The sequence below is a fragment of the Apis mellifera genome, linkage group LG1 (genome assembly GCF_003254395.2).
Source record: "Apis mellifera strain DH4 linkage group LG1, Amel_HAv3.1, whole genome shotgun sequence".
Taxonomy (NCBI): Eukaryota; Metazoa; Arthropoda; class Insecta; order Hymenoptera; family Apidae; genus Apis; species Apis mellifera.
The window spans coordinates 12,677,294-12,694,410 of NC_037638.1; the positions used below are offsets into that span (position 1 = coordinate 12,677,294).

Genomic DNA, 17,117 nt, shown 5'->3' on the forward strand with positions numbered 1-17,117 from the left:
TAGTTTTTTACTAAATTTTTTAATGACAAAAAAGATTATAAATAATTATTATCAATTAAATTTATTATTATTAATAATTCTATCAATCCCCAATTTCAAATCAAAAATCAAAAACCTAGAGACATTTAATTTTAATTGCTCATCGAGGTTCAAAATTTTATTCCAATTTCACTTAACATTTAAATCTCAAAATTTCATTCAAAAAAAAAAAACAATCGATGATTATCCCCAAGATACAAAATCATCATCCCAATTATACTTTGGACGGATGAGGATCATTCAGGCACAGTTGGAATAGAGAAAGTGATTGGGCAGAGAGATGCAAAACACCCTCCCTCCACGTTTCTTTCGTGATGCTCGTGATATCTTCTCTCTGCTGCACTCGATGCACACGAGCCGTGTCACCGGGCATCGGGTCACGTTTCCGGTAATTAATGGTTCACGTCATCGGCGAGGCCGAGGCGGCACGGTTACATCTGTCGATTGTTGCTCACATCCGTTCTGACTCTATATTTCGGGCGACAATTAGCGAATCAAACGACGATTCGAGCGCAAAGTTTCGAATTAAATTGGCATATATTTGTACGATTATATTATTGTATATTTTAGAGGAATTTATGGAATTTTCAATTTATGTTATAACACCTTCTTATTTATTACAAAAGATTATTGTAATTTCAGAATTTTTATCTTTGAACGAATCATCTACGGAATCGTTCGAGCGAAATCAATATACTTCGATGTTCAAAAAATATGAAACGATTAATTATTTTAAAAGGGATAATCTTCGTGATTTTTAAAAAGTTGAGCGTAATAAGTTTTTTTAGAAAAAAAAAAAAAAAAGTTCGATGTTTTGAACCGAGTATAAGATTTCCCCGATCGAAGAGGGTTCGAGTGGAGAAACTCGAAACGAGCGTACAAATTCGCTCCGTGCGGAAGTTGGAAGGCAAAGGGGGAAGGCATCGAAGGAGTCGGCGTTTCTTCTGCCGCGAACGGTTACGGCTGTACACGTCTGAGGGATTAAAGGATACGGTCGATTAATGGCCGACCAGGCAGCAGCAGCGCCCGTTCCCTTTACCCACCGGGCACACCGTGGCTTTCGTGTGTTTCGCAGTGAAGAACGACATGCTCCGGATTTAGGACAAGCGTTGCGTGATTCTATTTCCATGCCGCGACCGCCTCGGCTCCGTGTAACCCATATTCCGTTCCAAACAGGCCCGATGAATCATGACGATCGATCACGAATGCACCCGCGCTGCTCTACGCAAACGTTCGTTCGGAACGCGATTGTCGGCCTCACTCTTGTGCAATATAAATTTTTCGAAACGTTTTCAACTTTTCGTATAGCGTTTTCGACTCGTTTTTTGTATTATTGAAAAATATTAAATAAGAAAAGCTATGTAACTACGTTTATTCTAAAATGAAATTTGAATAAAGAAGCAAATCAATAACATCGAGTACGAGTTCTGGAAGAAACATCGATCTAACAACGGAAATTGGCGGAATATCTCTTGCCTAACGTCGTTTACGTTATTTTCCTTCTATCACAACTCCGCAGCAAACAGCAGTTATTCCTAACTACGCGCTATCAGCGAGCCGGGTAAATCCTCCTATTTCCATCATGCTATAGTAACTTAACACGTGGATATATAATAGTTCCTTGGATGTATCCCTTTTCTCCAAAAATAATGCAATATCCCACTCTCTAAGAAAAATGATTCCAATTAAGATTAAATAGATATAGATTGTAGGACGAATTGGCTGAAACACTATATTTTTAATATCTTCGTTTGAATAATAGGGGAAAATATAATAAGAGAAAAATTATTCAAATTATTAAAAATTTTACTTTATTATACTATGATAATTTTAGACATTTTCCTGGCGACAAGAAATTTTTAGAGATCTAATTTTTTATCTCTAGAATTATAATCCGAAAAATCGATACGCAATATTTCAATGTAACTACCGTGTTTGCCATAAGAAATTTTTCCTCGCGAAATAGGTTAAACATCACCTACGCAACGTGGATAGTTATCCAACGAGAAAATAAAAGGAAGTTATCTCTCGAAACTTATTACCCCCCCTTCCCCGATCCGTCCGTCAATAATTTCTCACCGTTACATCGATCCTTCTCTCATCCCGCGCTGTTTCGGTCGGTGAAACAGTCGGCTGGCAGCCGAGACGTGACCGACTGCCGCTTCGCTCCTTACATTAGGTTATACACCGTGCTGAAAACCGTGCGGTGTCCCGTGCGCGCGGTCACGGGTATTAAGTAATGGACGGTCATTACAGCGGCGACGCGGTGTCGTCGTCAACCATCCCGCTTTTTCACAAAGCCGATCCACACACCCTGCGACCCACATCCACGTCCCTCCTTCTCAACGAGAATGACATTTTCCTGTCTTTTTCTTCTAATGTTCTTTTCGTCAACATGCTAATAATATAAACTATATAAACTATTTATACAATATTATAAAACATTTTTAAAATTTTTAAAATTATTTATAAAAGAATTTTAACTTGAATTTTGCGTACATCTATTAGGATAAACCTTGGAAATTTTGATACATCAACGTTCTTCTCTTTCAATTGTCCATATTACATCTAAACATTTTATGATATATATTTCTCTCTCTCATAAAATTTTCCGGATTTTCCACTCGAAATGGAAATCTCGAAGTAGTTAATCTGCCCTTTGAAGGGGACCGGAAGCGCAAGGTTAAACGAGGAGTTTAACAAAGGCCGATCCGAAAGAAAAAGTTGATCGAATCTCGGGCGAAAGCATCCTCCCTCCCCCCTCGCGTGCAATAAGATACTCGCGCTTTTTACCCTTTTTTTTCTTCTCCTGCCGAGGCTGGCGTGACCGCTGGTAGAAAGCACCTGGCGAGACCAGTTGATCGCGCTTCACCGCGCTTCGCCAAAGAAAGCCGGGGAGATCCAACGGTCCGCGCCGTCGCTGGAAAGTCTCCGGAGAGGATGGACGGATAGGAGAGAAGAGGGAAGGCGCGTTAGCAACGCTTGTAGTCCGTCAGCCGCTACGACATCTCGCCACGATGTCTCTCTCTTCATTAAACACACCGTTCAGACGTCCACGCGGACGGCTCAATCGAGATCCTCCTCCGGGATAGGGGGGATAACACCCTCCCCCCTCCCGGCAAAAACTCGTACAAAAATATATATATGGGGTATCCTTCATCCTCGTCGAAGATATTTAAATTTTCTGATTCTCTCTTGATTCTGTTTTTTCGATCAACGTGGATTTAAAATGAGTTAATTGATTTTATTCAATCGTGATTTTTGTTTTCTTGTGAATCAATTATTTTTAGTATTTTTAGGTTAGAAATTATTCTTTTGAATATTTTTATCATCGGATAAAAATATTGTTTCATGTTTCTTTAAAAAGAGGAATAAATATTTTTGATATTTTGCTTACTTAACGTTTTGGAATATAAAAATGTAATTGTTATTGAATTATAATATTTCGTTTTATTAATTTCAAAGAATAATACGTGACAAATTTCATGTAAATATAAAGGGAGGAAGAGTGTACGATCGAAAGTTGTCTCATTCTGAAAAGTTTGTTTTTACGAGCGAAAAGTCAGAGGAGAGAATTATATAGAAGCGGACTTGGCCGAGGATCAATATTTGTCGTCTTGTCTAGCGCTGACTTGGACGTATTCGAGAACACTACACACCGAACCAATACCCAATACCATTGGCACGACGAGCCCCCTTCCCAAGAATCTTCACCCTCCCCACCCTCGCGCACATGCCTCGTCTTTCGATCTTCAAAAATGCTGAAACTTTCTTCCAATCGTGAAAGTCCATAATCGATGCAGAAAATCAGTTTATATACCGTTAATATTATCCTTCCCGCCATTGAAACAATATTTAATCCTTAAATTCTTCGATGAAGAATAAAAAAATAAAAATATCTGATCTGTAAGTATTTTCAATTTATTTTTGAAGAAATATATCGAAACGAACGTAAATATTATTTTGTCTAATATTTTTTTCATTGTTAAATTCATTGTTTCATTTGGAAACAATTTTAAATAAAATTAATGGCTTTAGAAAAAAAAAAAAGCATGTTTTTTCCTCTTCGTACTTTAGAAATTACGTGGGTGAGCTCGGCAGAAAAATGAAAATGAAAGTTCTTCTTAGGCCTGCTACTCGGCAGCCGTTGTCCGCTCCGCTGTTTGCCCACGGAAGCGTGTGTTTGCGTTCATGCACTGTGCAAGTGTGTGCCGTGTTCCGTCGACAAGCCGGTTGATCGGACGTTGATACAACCTGGAGTGGAGGATAACCTCCTCGACGTGCCCGTCATCGTATCGAAAAAGGGGTCAACGGAGTCGCGAGCAACTAGTTGAATCCATTGCTCAGTCGAGAAAGTATATTTCGGGAACCCGTATTCGGGGAGGGAGGAAGGGGAGGGGCAGCAACTCGGCTTTTAATGGGTGGTCGGTCGCCTAGTTGGTTGGCACTGTTTGGAGAAAGTTCGAATATGATGTTTACCATTGGCAGGCACTCGACCTTGGTTAAAGTCGATCGATAATTTGGCCCAGCGTTTCTCAGAAACTAGTTTGTCTATGCATTCGTAATAAAATTGTCAAGATATATCGATTAAGGATCGTTCAAGTTGACGATAAAATAATTTGTTTAAATTTGCTTTCGATTTCGTTTATTTTTAATTCACATTTTGTATTTGTTTGTTAATAAAACTATCTCGTTAATATATTATACAATTTGTGTTTTTCTTAACAATTAAATAATTCGTATTATCATTCGAAATCATATGGAAACATATTTTAGATCGAATTTAGATTTTTCAATTCTAATAGGTATTGAAAATAAATAGGTTGAGAAACACTGGTGCTAGAATGACGTCTTGGAAGTCGGTAGTTTGAGATTATTGCAGCTATGCTCGAAAGAATAGATAAATGAAAGAATATTTGAACGTGTTATTGGATTATTGACTTGTCTAATTGTAGGTTTTATCAGGTTGCTGTAAAAGCTAACATGTTGCATGATTCAATGCAAGTTGTCAATATGATAGATAAAAATACCACTTTCCTTTGATCCTTCTTAATTACAATATCAACTTGGTATTTACAAGTGTACGAATCTTGTCATGTCATATCGACCTCTCATCGGTTTTAAAACGTTTAAAAATTCTTCAACTTTCTAACTTTAATTCCTACTTATTTCACTGTCATAAAACCGATAAACCATGCTAGATTTCTAAATACTCTTGAATATTGTCCAATTACTATACAGAGTTACTCTATTATTTAAATAAGAAATTGTAAATAACCAAAGGAATCCCAATTATATAAAACTTTCGTGATAATATGGTTAGATAAATGGAATTCTATCATTCCACAAAATTCCAATTCTTGCATTTATTATTTCTCTCTTTTGTAAAATGACGAATACAAAATTTATGATAATGAAATTACAAATTAATCAAAGATATTTCAACATATTATCGCTTCACTTATGATAAATTAACCTAAATATATATAATTTTCATTAATTCGCATCAATTTCGTACAAATGAACAATCTATCCTCCCAATCGATCCGAACTTCCATTTCCTCGTCCCCGAGCGTGGAAAGCGTTCCGTACCGTTTGCGGCCTGCAGAAACGATAGGCGAGTCCTTTCCATCTCGGTGTCCCCCTCCGATTTGCATGAAGTTAGCCTGTTACGGGACACGGCCTCAAAGCGGGCCTCGAGCGGCCGCCCGCGTTTCCACCTACGCGAGCGGCGGCTGCCGTTTTGCAAAAGGCACCGCGCTTGTTCCGCTCGATGAGCGCGCACGCTCGCGCGCCGCTGACAGAACGCGCTTACTGTGCTGTCCAAACAGGCGACACGCACAATGCGCCCCTGACCAAGCGCGTTACGCTCTTTATCACACGAATCTACCGGCTTGGTACGGTAGGTAAAGTAGACTCTCCTAGGCTTTCTTTTCAACAGCGTTGTGTGGAACGTTGGTGGATTGGATTCTCGTGCGCATGCGTTTCGGTTTATTATTAAATGGGGATTCCGTTAGCCGCTTGGCTTCCGCTTGGTCGTCTGCGATGGGCGAGGTTGGTAGAGTCGAACGTAATGAAACGAGGAATTAAATATAGTTATATTTATAGTAAATTTTTATAAATCGAGCCAGGCTTTTTTTTTGTTGATGATAACGAGAGGTAATTGATTCTATAAATACTTTAAATATACAATTATCGTAACTTTATCATTTGAAAATTCCTTTCCTTACTTATTGTATGAAATATTTTATTAATTTCCATTTTACGTATCGTACGGAATATAAGAATCATTCGTGGAGATGATAAATGAAGGGAGAAGTGGTTAGAAGATTATCAAGTGTAGAGATTTTTGGGGTAATTTGATATCACCAATTTAGAATAGCTTGGGATAATGTATAGAGTTTAATTACTCTAGGGAGCGATGAAGGGAGATAAATGTGATGGGGGAATCATTGTGGTTCTTATTAATAGCTTATCAAATTAATCTTCAGACCCGTAGCTTCTAAGGTTGAATCATGTCTTATCTCGAATCTCTTTGCAGGGAGAGGGTAATAACGAATTAAAGCCATCTATTTTTATTGTCGGTATCAAGAGAACTACTAGAACAGAAAAGCTCATTCAATAAATAAATAGACAAATTTCTTCATCGTTCTGTCTAATAAGAAACTTTTTTTTACAAATTAGTTTCATAAATTAAATGGTGTAGATTATTTTAAGATAAATATTGGAGAAAAATAAATTAGACTCTACAATACAATCTAAATCCCCTCAAAAAGCAGATAACTAACTTTACTTATCAAATATATTAAAAAAAAAAAGAAGAGATATAAATCCAAAATATCGTTAACGAACTTGGCTGAAGATAAAGCGTCGTAAATGTCAGGGTTTCTCTTCCACCGAGAGGTCGCCACCTCTCCGGATAACCTAACCTCCAAACACCATCCATCCACTCGCGCGCCACCGACCATCGTATATACACGGCGCATGTAATCAGGCGTATTACGCGTTTGCAAAAAATTCGTTTCCCCGCGCATGAAAGCGAATCGACGCGTAATTTAAAAAGAAAAAGAAACACCTTTCGGTTTAACAAGAGGCAACACAGATTGATTTCGTCGGTTTTAGACTCGCTTTCACGCGTTTCAGGGAATTATCCCGATAACGCTCGTCCCTCGTTCAAACATCCCGCAGGATAGATAAGGCGTGGCTAAAGAGGAGTGGGGGAGGATTGGCTGGCAGGACGAGAAATTCGCACGCCACCCACGCGAATCAACCGTTTGTACGCAAGTAGGCAGAGCACCGTGTCAGAGATAACGTTGACGCTTTGCGGCTGGCCGTCCCGTTTCATTTCGTTTCATTTTTCGCGTTGAAAGTCTTATGTGTATAAGTAATGTACTTATCTGGAAATAATGAAAAATATGTTTAATCACATTTATATTATCATTCTTTAATCCTTAAGGGGATTAAGTTCTTTTCCTAATATAAATATTCATTATTTGGTTGCTAATTTAAAATATCATGTTGCGTATGTACGTCGATAATTGCAGATTTGTTCAAAGTATTAATATTCTCTGAATATTTTATTTAGTATTCAGTAAATAATAATCTAATATTCTTTCGATTGCAAACAGGTATCAACTGGAAGAAATTTCATTCCAGGAATCCGACGTTATATAAAAAAAAGAAAAAAGGCAAATGCCTCGTTAACGATCATACCAGAGTCCACTTAAGGCCAAATTAAGACGTAAAGATGCGATCGTCCCGCGACATCGTTCTTCCACTATCTCTGTGCGTTGCGTCCTCGATTAATTAGCGCGTCGTTTAATTACCCGTCGCGTTGCATACTCGCAGGAGGTATATATATATCCCGCATAGTTCCACGGGCGAGATACTTGCTTACTCGAGAACGAGAATCGACCTCGCTGTTATCTTATTGACGTTATCGTTGTATGAATTCCAACGGTAATATATGAAACGTGAAAATAATTAAGATAATTGGTTAACCTTGATCTCTCGACCTCCTTAATTCGAGCGTTTGGTTTTGGTGAATAGATTTCTGATCTATATTTTTTCTTTTTTCTTTAAGTAATTTGATCAAATAATTAAATGACTCGATAGAAAAATATATTCGATAGCTTTTACTCGAAGATGAACTCTGAAATAAAATAATATTCTTAACGCTTATTCCTCGGTTCTGCGGCCTCGAACTCGAAAACGCGTCGCGATTTATCACGATTCCGCTTGTCTCGAGTCCCCTTGACCCCGAGGATGGTTGATTAATAATGCGGACGAGCCGCGCTCACGTGCATTGGTCAACTTGTACGTCTTCTTATTAGCGAACACGAACCGCTACCTGGGTGGTGGCCTCGGTTAATTATTCGCCAATGATGGATGCGCCCTTGCTTTCGTAAGCGTAATTTTGATGCCCGATACGAACATTTTTCTCTCTCTTTCTCTCTCGGATCGAATTTACGTTATATCCATTTTTACGAAATTAATTTAATCAATTTACGGTTTCATTCATTGACAGAGTATCGATGTTAAAAATTAGTAATCAATATTTAAGTCGAAATTAATATTATTTTAAACTGTTTTTTATAATTTAATTCATTTTATTCCAAAATAATTTTTCAAATAATTAGCAATTTATTGTTAATAAATCATTTGGGTTACTTTAAATCCTAAGAATTAATTTTCATTAATATAAGCTATTTAAATTTTAATTTTAACCAAATTTATTATATAAATTAATAAATCGTACGAGAGATCTCCTTAATAGAGTTCGTTTTGATGAAAACGGTACTGCAATCCTCAATTCAATAAAGCTATTATTAAATCTTTCGTACGTTCGTTACGATTCCCTTTAAATTGCCATCCTTTCGAATCGTCGCAATTAAAATCATCTTCTCTCGAACGAAATCATTCGGTTCGAGTCAAGACAGCTCTTTTAAACGTGGCTGATAGAGTTTTGCGGTCGGCGGCTGGCCAATTCAAGCGGATCCGAGGAAACCGATTCCAGAGTCGCGTGAAACGATCCGATGAAATCGAGATGATAAGTTGAAAATTTGGAAATGGGTGAAATTTATAATTTGACGAAGAAGGAAGCGGCTTTATTTTTCGGTTATGGCCGGCCACGCTCGTCGTCGTTGCAACCGTTTAGGGAGAAAGTGGGCGACCGCAGATAATTTTGGAAGAAATGAAAAAAGAAGAGATTTAAATTATTATTAAAATATCAGTTTGTGGAATTTTATTATCTGGATTTAGTTTTTCGATAATATTAATAAGATTATATTTTTTTATATTTAAATAAAGAAATTTTTTTTGAACGAAATATTTATTCATTTAATTCAATAAAATTTAATTTATTTTATTATTAATTGATTGTAAATCATTGATATTTATTTTTTTAAGAAGTAAGAATAATTTTTTCTATAATTATTATTTATACAGTTAGATTTAAGGGAATTAAAAATGGATCGTTTTTTATATTTAATAATTTTATTTTTAATTTCAATATATATATATATTCATTTTAAGACCAAATATATTATCAATTATTTTAGGTGGTTGAGATGGTTTAGGTTTAATTTCTTATTGTCTTGTGATTTATTATATAAAAATAAAATCATTCACTTCAGGTATAGTAACTATTTTATTAAATCGATATTGCTTTATTATTAATTATAGGATTAATAACATATTATGGGAGATGAAATTTAAGTTTTTATAAAATGAATTAAAATATTTTAGTTTATCCATTTATTTCTTGCAAAATTCAATCTTCTCCTCCTCGAAATTTCACAAATCTTAACTTTTCACGAGATAATCCTTCCTGAAACATCGAAAGAAGCGATTACATTATAGAAGAAACGTAAAGTGGACAAATATTTGCTATATCGAAAGATTAACAAATAATATTGGAAAGAAAAGAAAGAAGTAACGAAAGATAAGAAGAAATAAATAGAATTGTAAAAAGAAGGGAGAGACATTTAAAGGGAGGAAAAGAGATTTCGTTTTCTCCCCAACGCTGTCCTCTCTTTCATGCAGCACACAATCTACACAATCCCTCGTGATCATCGTGCCAAGCGCGAGGTGAAAGTCTATCTTCTTGCCTTCCTTTCTTCCTCCCTTCTTCCCCTTCCTTTACTGTACATAACGTTTATACGATAGAATTATAATTTTAATACATACTCTATAAAACTCTCTTCTCCCCAAAAATCTCCCAAACAATTATCCAAAATATTAAATAACTTAATAATTCACAAATAAATTTGAACTCTTTTCTCATCGTTCGATCGTTCGATTCCTCCCTTTCTTCCTCTCTTCTTCTCCTTCCTTTACTGTACATAACGTTTATACGATAGAATTATAATTTTAATACACTTCTAATAAAACTCTCTTCTCCCAAAAATCTCCCAAACAATTATCCAAAATATTAAATAATTTAATAATTTACAAATAAATTTGAACACTTTTCTCATCGTTCGATTTACAAAACTTAAACAAATCAATCGCACAATTTACTTTTTAATTTATTTTTTAAATATATTATTTTAAATATATTTTTTTATATTTGTTTAAATATATTTAAGTCGCGAGCCTTTAATCTTTATTCTTCGAGTGAAACGTATTCGAACGCGGAAAATCCTGTCGAGGCGAAGAAGGAAATCCGACTCCCTCCCTCGAGGAGTGCAAGCTGTACTCGTTCATCAGCCGGGGACTTTGTTACGTTGCAACGACAACGAGCGAGCCTCCAGCGTGATTTACGGGGCGCGTGTTTCCCGGCCTGGAGCGGTTCCTGTCGCCCGATCCGCCGATAGCCACGCGGATAAACATGGAAACGTTTTTGAAGAGATTGTTGCGCGAGGGATCGGTCTTGTTGCCCGCCGATCTTCGCGCGCCCGGTCGATAAATTGGTCGATAGCGTGGGCGGTGTTGATTCGTTGTTGGGAAAGCGAGTGAAATGCGCTCGTTTCTTCCCTTTTCTTTTTCAGACAACGAAAATAAACATCCTATCGTTTCTTCATTAATTGAAAAAGAGAAGAATTATGATGTTTTTTTAGGGAACTTAAAATTTAGGGATAAAATATTGTCGCTGTTATTCGTTAAATTTTAATTAATTTTCAGAGCATGTTTTAAGTTTAAGATAATAATATTTTTGGTTGAAATGTGTCATATTATTAGTAAAATGGCGTTTCTCGCTCGAAATTTTTAACGTGCTTCCGATTTTTTCGATCGATCTTGCGTAATTTTCCTTCGAATTAACGACATCTTCGACGTTGCGTAAATCGAAGTTTCCAGCAAATGAGATGCAACGAATTCAACGCAAGAAAATTGGTGTTAGAATTTCGAATTTGAATTTGAAAATTTAACGGAAGATATTGTTAAAGATTCGATTTAAAAATTCGAAAATTTCATTAGATACTTAGAATTTAAATACGAAAATACGAGATTTCGATATCGAAAAGATGAAAAGAAGAAAAATAAAATCAAAGAAAAAAAAAATCTTCGAAGGCTGTAATAAGCGTGAAATAATTTCAAACTGGTTACACAGTAACTTCACACAACACCACCAATTTGCAAACGGCACGGATGGCGTTTGATTTATTGCCGCGTGCACGGTATTTTCGCAGAAATCGCTCGCGATATTAAGAGCATAATTGGCAATGTCGTTGATACCGTGAAACGCGTATATCGTGAATTACAGTAATTACCAAACGAATTTTTCCGCTCTTCGTCACGTTTTCTACGCGCTTGTCAGCCAGCCAGGTGGGATACTCGATATTTCGATTGGTTGGAGAGAAAGAGAGAGAGTATCGACCGGTAAATAAGTGGCCTCGTGTGATCTGTCGCGTTTCCATTATTACTCGCTCACGTTATTTAACTTTCCCCTATTTGTTTAGACTAGGCGATTTAGACTAGAAAAAAATGAACTCATAATCGAAACAAACGTGAAAATTTCATCGTCTTTTTGTCTTTGAACAGTTAAGTCGTTTTTATAAAGTGTTTTTTGAAATATTTTAATTACAATTTCTTAAATTTTCGATGAATAATCGTTGTTCAAATTAGAGTTCAATTAGAGATTGTTGTGTTTGGCACGCGATTTGGCGTGCAATGCTAAAAAAAAAGAAACTTGGTTTCGTTCGTAGCTCTTCACTTAACATTCCTTTCTGCATTTAAGATCGTTCTCCGTTACTTTAGCCACCTCGAAGCTGACGTAAAGAGTTCGAGCTTATCGTTTTTTGATAAGCCTCTACTTAGAAATATCTAGCTTCCTTTCTTCTTCTTCTTCTTCTTCTTTTTAATATTTATGGAGTATTTTTAATAGTAAATAGAAAAAATTGTAGAATGAAAATTTACTTGGATCTTAAAATCTTCTAGATAAATATTTATTTACAATTAAAGATGATTGCCTTTCATATGAAATTGGGTAAATTGTATTACTTTTTTTTCATCGTATAATAAACTCTTCAAATACTTTCTACGCTAATTATACGATAGATCGTAGAAATTTTCAAGTTGCAATTTTTTTTTATTCTCTCTATCTTATATAGAAATTTTACCTTCACTTTCGAAATATCGCGATTTCGACATGATATTTATTAATCTCTGAGGTATTGATAATTAAATTTTCAATATGAAAATTGTATATACAAATGTTACTGAATATTGAATACACTGTTTATCCATATATTATCAATAATATTTCATTATCTATTTATAGGATGCTCCATTTTTAAATCTAATTCTTCTTAAGAATATAGCCACACACTTGAATGCAATTCTAGTAGAGCAAAGAAAAATTAATTTGGTAAAACCATTAGATTAGAATTTTCTCAATGAAGACTTTACATATGTTAAAAGAATAATTATATTAGAATCATTTATATACACATTAGGACTCTTAACTATCTCTCCAAATTTTGTGGCAAATCTCAGCATTTTATGAAGCGAGGCACAAAGCCTCTTCTTTAAAAAAAATTCGAAAAGTTCAAATTCCTCTAATGAATTTTTCCTATTAAAAAAAAAAAAAGAAAAAAGTTTTTCCATCCATAGAGAATTCCATAGAAACGGGACGCGGATCGTATCCTTCCCTTTCTTTCGGGGCCTGTCTTTCACGCGCGACGCGGGTTGATAGCGCCACAAGGAGTCACAAAGGGTATGGGAGCGACACACCCACCGGATGCATTTTATACACTATGCTTGAGGTGACGTCACCGTCCTATATACAGGGTGCCGCAGCCGTGACCCGTCACCGCGACCTGCGCAGACGCCGATTCTTTCGTACGGCTCGCGCGCGAAAGTCGGATTCTTGATATCCACCGTCGATAACCCACCATCGGCATTCCATGACTGGCGCGTGACGTTGTCGGTTACCGTTTTTCCATCGTGTTCACACGGGAAACACAATTGGAAACGGGGGGGAGTTTTTACTCGTTCAATTTTGTAATACAAGATCTCTTGGATAAATTGGATAAATATCGATCGACTTTCACGTCAAATCGTATTGCGAAGATTGATTTAAATTAAGGTTAAGAGGCTAATATTGGAGAGATTTTTATCACGTTAAGTTAGGTTAGGTTAGGAAAGCTTCCCTTCTAAAATTCTTCTTACGATTAGAATTAAATTTGATTTGACTAATACATGATAACGTCAGGTTAAACTTGTATCGAATTTCGTTAAGAGTCTAATGTTATTACGTTTTTTAAGCGAATCAAGAAATCTTTTTCATTCTCGTCATATGTGCAATCATATTTAGCAATCATATCTATCGATCGAAAATAATGATTGTAATTTTAAATTTAATCATTTTAGAGACTCGTTAAAATTTAAATCTACAGTAGAATTTTTTTTCATTCTCGTCATATGTGCAGCAAATCACATGTACCGATCGAAAATAATAATTGTAATTTTAAATTTAATCATATTAGAGACTCGTTAAATCTACAGTAGAATTTTGTTAACAATATTTTTCATAATGGTCTATTCGAACTTCATTTATAATATAATTATTTTAATTTAATAATAAAATTTACAATATTTAAATTTTACATTTTATAGAAAAATTCCTTCCATCCCTTTCGTCGACTCGCTCTCCTCGAGTCGTTCTCCACGCTCATTGTCGAGAGGTGTCAGCGATATCGCGACCGTGTCGAGCGAGATCGCCCCTCTCTCTCCCTCCCCCCTCTTTCATCGTTGCCTAATGCAATCGCGCGAGTCACGTGCACCGCGTAATGGTGTTGAGGGGATTTTTGCGGGATCGGCGCCGCAACGTCGTCGCTACAATGTTGCTTCGAGACATTTTTAAGGAACGACGAATTAATCGCGCGACCGCAAATTGACGTGGTTGGCCAGCCGGGGATATATTGCGATAGAGCGGTTTTCAGGGTTGGAATCGACCAATCTTTTAGATTATGAAATATATATATGATAATGAAATATCGTTTATTCGAGGATCGAAATATGTAAATTTATAATGGAGGTAAATTTTTTAATTCTCAATATACAAATAAATATTTTACTTGGATTGATATTAAAACTGAGAAAAAAAGGTAATTATTAATAATAATGTATTAAATTTAATTAATTTACTTTTGAGCTAATGAAACATTTTACTGAGATTTTAATTCTTAATATACAAATAAATAGTTTACTTGGATTGATATTAAAACTGAGAAAAAAGGTAATTATTAATAATAATATATTAAATTTAATTAATTTACTTTTGAGCTAATGAAACATTTTACTGAGATTTTAATTCTTAATATACAAATAAATATTTTACTTGGATTAATATTAAAAATAAGAAAAAAAGATAATTATTAATAATAATGTATTAAATTTAATTAATTTACTTTTGAGCTAATGAAACATTTTACTGAGATTTTAATTCTTAATATACAAATAAATATTTTACTTGGATTAATATTAAAACTGAGAAAAAAAGTAATTATTAATAATAATATATTAAATTTAATTAATTTACTTTTGAGCTAATGAAACATTTTACTGAGATTTTAATTCTTAAATATACAAATAAATATTTTACTTGGATTGATATTAAAACTGAGAAAAAAAGGTAATTATTAATAATAATGTATTAAATTTAATTAATTTATTTTTGAGCTAATGAAACATCATTATTGAGATAATGAAGTAGTTTAAAGAAAACTTATAAACTCTCTATATATATATTACTGTGATATCTAAAATTGATCTTTTATCTCGCACAATCTTCCGTCGACGGGACAATGCTTTCGAACGCGACGAGTGGACTTGGAGCGCAATCGCAATCGTGCGACGACGACTCAATCCGATCTGCGCGGTGCATTCCAAGGATTTGTTTCCGCTCAGATTACAACGGTAGATATCGGCGACGACCGGCCGATATTTCATGTTAGGGACGACCACCAATGGGCAAAGTGCGCAGGTTTCCAGGGAAAGTCCCTTCCTTTTTTCTTCCAAGATTTTAAAAGAAGAAAAAAAAATTTATGGCAACGATAATTTTCATCCCTTTCTTCTTTTGGAGAAAGAATAATTATTAGAGAGGCTTGTTTAAATATCTTTACAATCTATTATCCTTATTAAAAAGTTTTATTAAGGATAATATTAAATATTAAACTCTGCGCGAACATTATCAGAATCATCTTTTCTTTTCTCATAAAAATAAACAATAAGAAGAAAAAAAATGTTCCTATCCCTTTCACGAAAAAGCAAAAGCAACAGAAGGAAACTCGCCTCTAACGAGTCACACGTGCGCGCGAGTCACGCCGCTAGAAAAACCGCAATTCGCAAAGCTTATCGTTTCTGTAAGCGAGAGACACTTCATCAGACAAGCGCGGGTTTCCACGTGCGGAGATTGATTAATGCGCGTTTCCATCCCGCGTGCCGCTCCCCCCTCTTCCCCCACCCCACCCCCCGCGCTCGAGAAGAAACTCTCTCCCGGCTCGGCTCGGTGGTCCGTTATCGTGATCCCAAACGACGCAGCATTGATGGATATCGCGAGCTCTTCTGGTGTATTGTGCAACCGCGTTCGATGGCTTTTCTCGGCAATTTAATTAACGAGAAACACCGCGTGTCCCTCTCCCTCTTTCCGAGCCTCTCCCTCTCTTTCCATTTTTCGATAATTACCGACCGACACCGTGTCACCGTGTCTCGTCCCTCGAATGCGAAACGGGTTAGGAGCTCTTCTAACGAGAAAAAAATATTGGCGAAAGTAAGTGGATCGATCACGTTTCGCAAAAAAGTGTCTCCGTCCACTTCGCCTTCGGTGTCTCAATGGAGTGTGTCATTAACGAACATTTTGCTCGACCACCATCTTAGATAACGGTCGATTCGAGTTTCCTTCTGTATCTGTTGCGTTCTGCTTATCGACTGAGCTCCGATTGTTCGTTCTTTTATTGTACATATATGCTAGGCGTTTTAAAGTAATAAGTAGTGTAGATATTAAAATAGTGGTTTATGAAAGTATTTATACAGAAATTCAACCAATTTGAAATTTTAATATATAGATATATATATGTCGATATTCAAGGTATTCTATGGATAATAAATATTATAAATGCTTGTGATTGAAATTTTTGAATTTTCTTTTTCTAAAATAATGACTAATAATTAAATAGTAATTTTTACCAACACTGACCTGGTATATTAACAACAATCATCCATTTAACAGCACGGCAACTTTCAGTTGTCTACACACGCAGCAAGACATCGCTATACTTATATTTCATCGTGTTCATAAAGTGAACAAACACTCGTTGTCACCGTGCAAGGAGCAGTCGATCATTCTTTGATAGGCAAAATATTTAGGTTGCTGTCGAAGCGGTGCACAGGAGTGTCGATGTTGTCCCGTTGTCGCCAAGTGGACACATTTCTATTAGAATGCACGTAATAATGCTATTCAACCAGCTTATATCAAGTTATATCTATATTAATAAGCTTTCTCTGGGCAAAGTCTTAAAACAAACTCAATCGATAATATATATCCGGCAACAATATACACGTTACAATAGTCGAAACTAATATTCCCAAATTTTTATATTTTTCAATTCTTTTTCTTTCTCGTGTATCGTTTATCC

At 35.6% G+C, this 17,117-nt stretch overlaps 1 protein-coding gene and 1 long non-coding RNA gene across 5 annotated transcripts in view; one reads left to right on the plus strand and one right to left on the minus strand.

The window, feature by feature from the left end:
* LOC410718 (puratrophin-1) overlaps positions 1-17,117 on the plus strand; it is a 401,681-nt gene that overhangs the window by 51,877 nt on the left and 332,687 nt on the right. The gene's annotated exons all lie outside the window — the stretch shown is intronic.
* On the minus strand, positions 5,354-7,929 carry LOC102654418. The gene is made up of 2 exons (XR_411776.3): positions 7,753-7,929; positions 5,354-7,436 (listed from the first exon to the last, which is right to left on the minus strand). It is a non-coding gene; the product is annotated as an uncharacterized LOC102654418 (long non-coding RNA).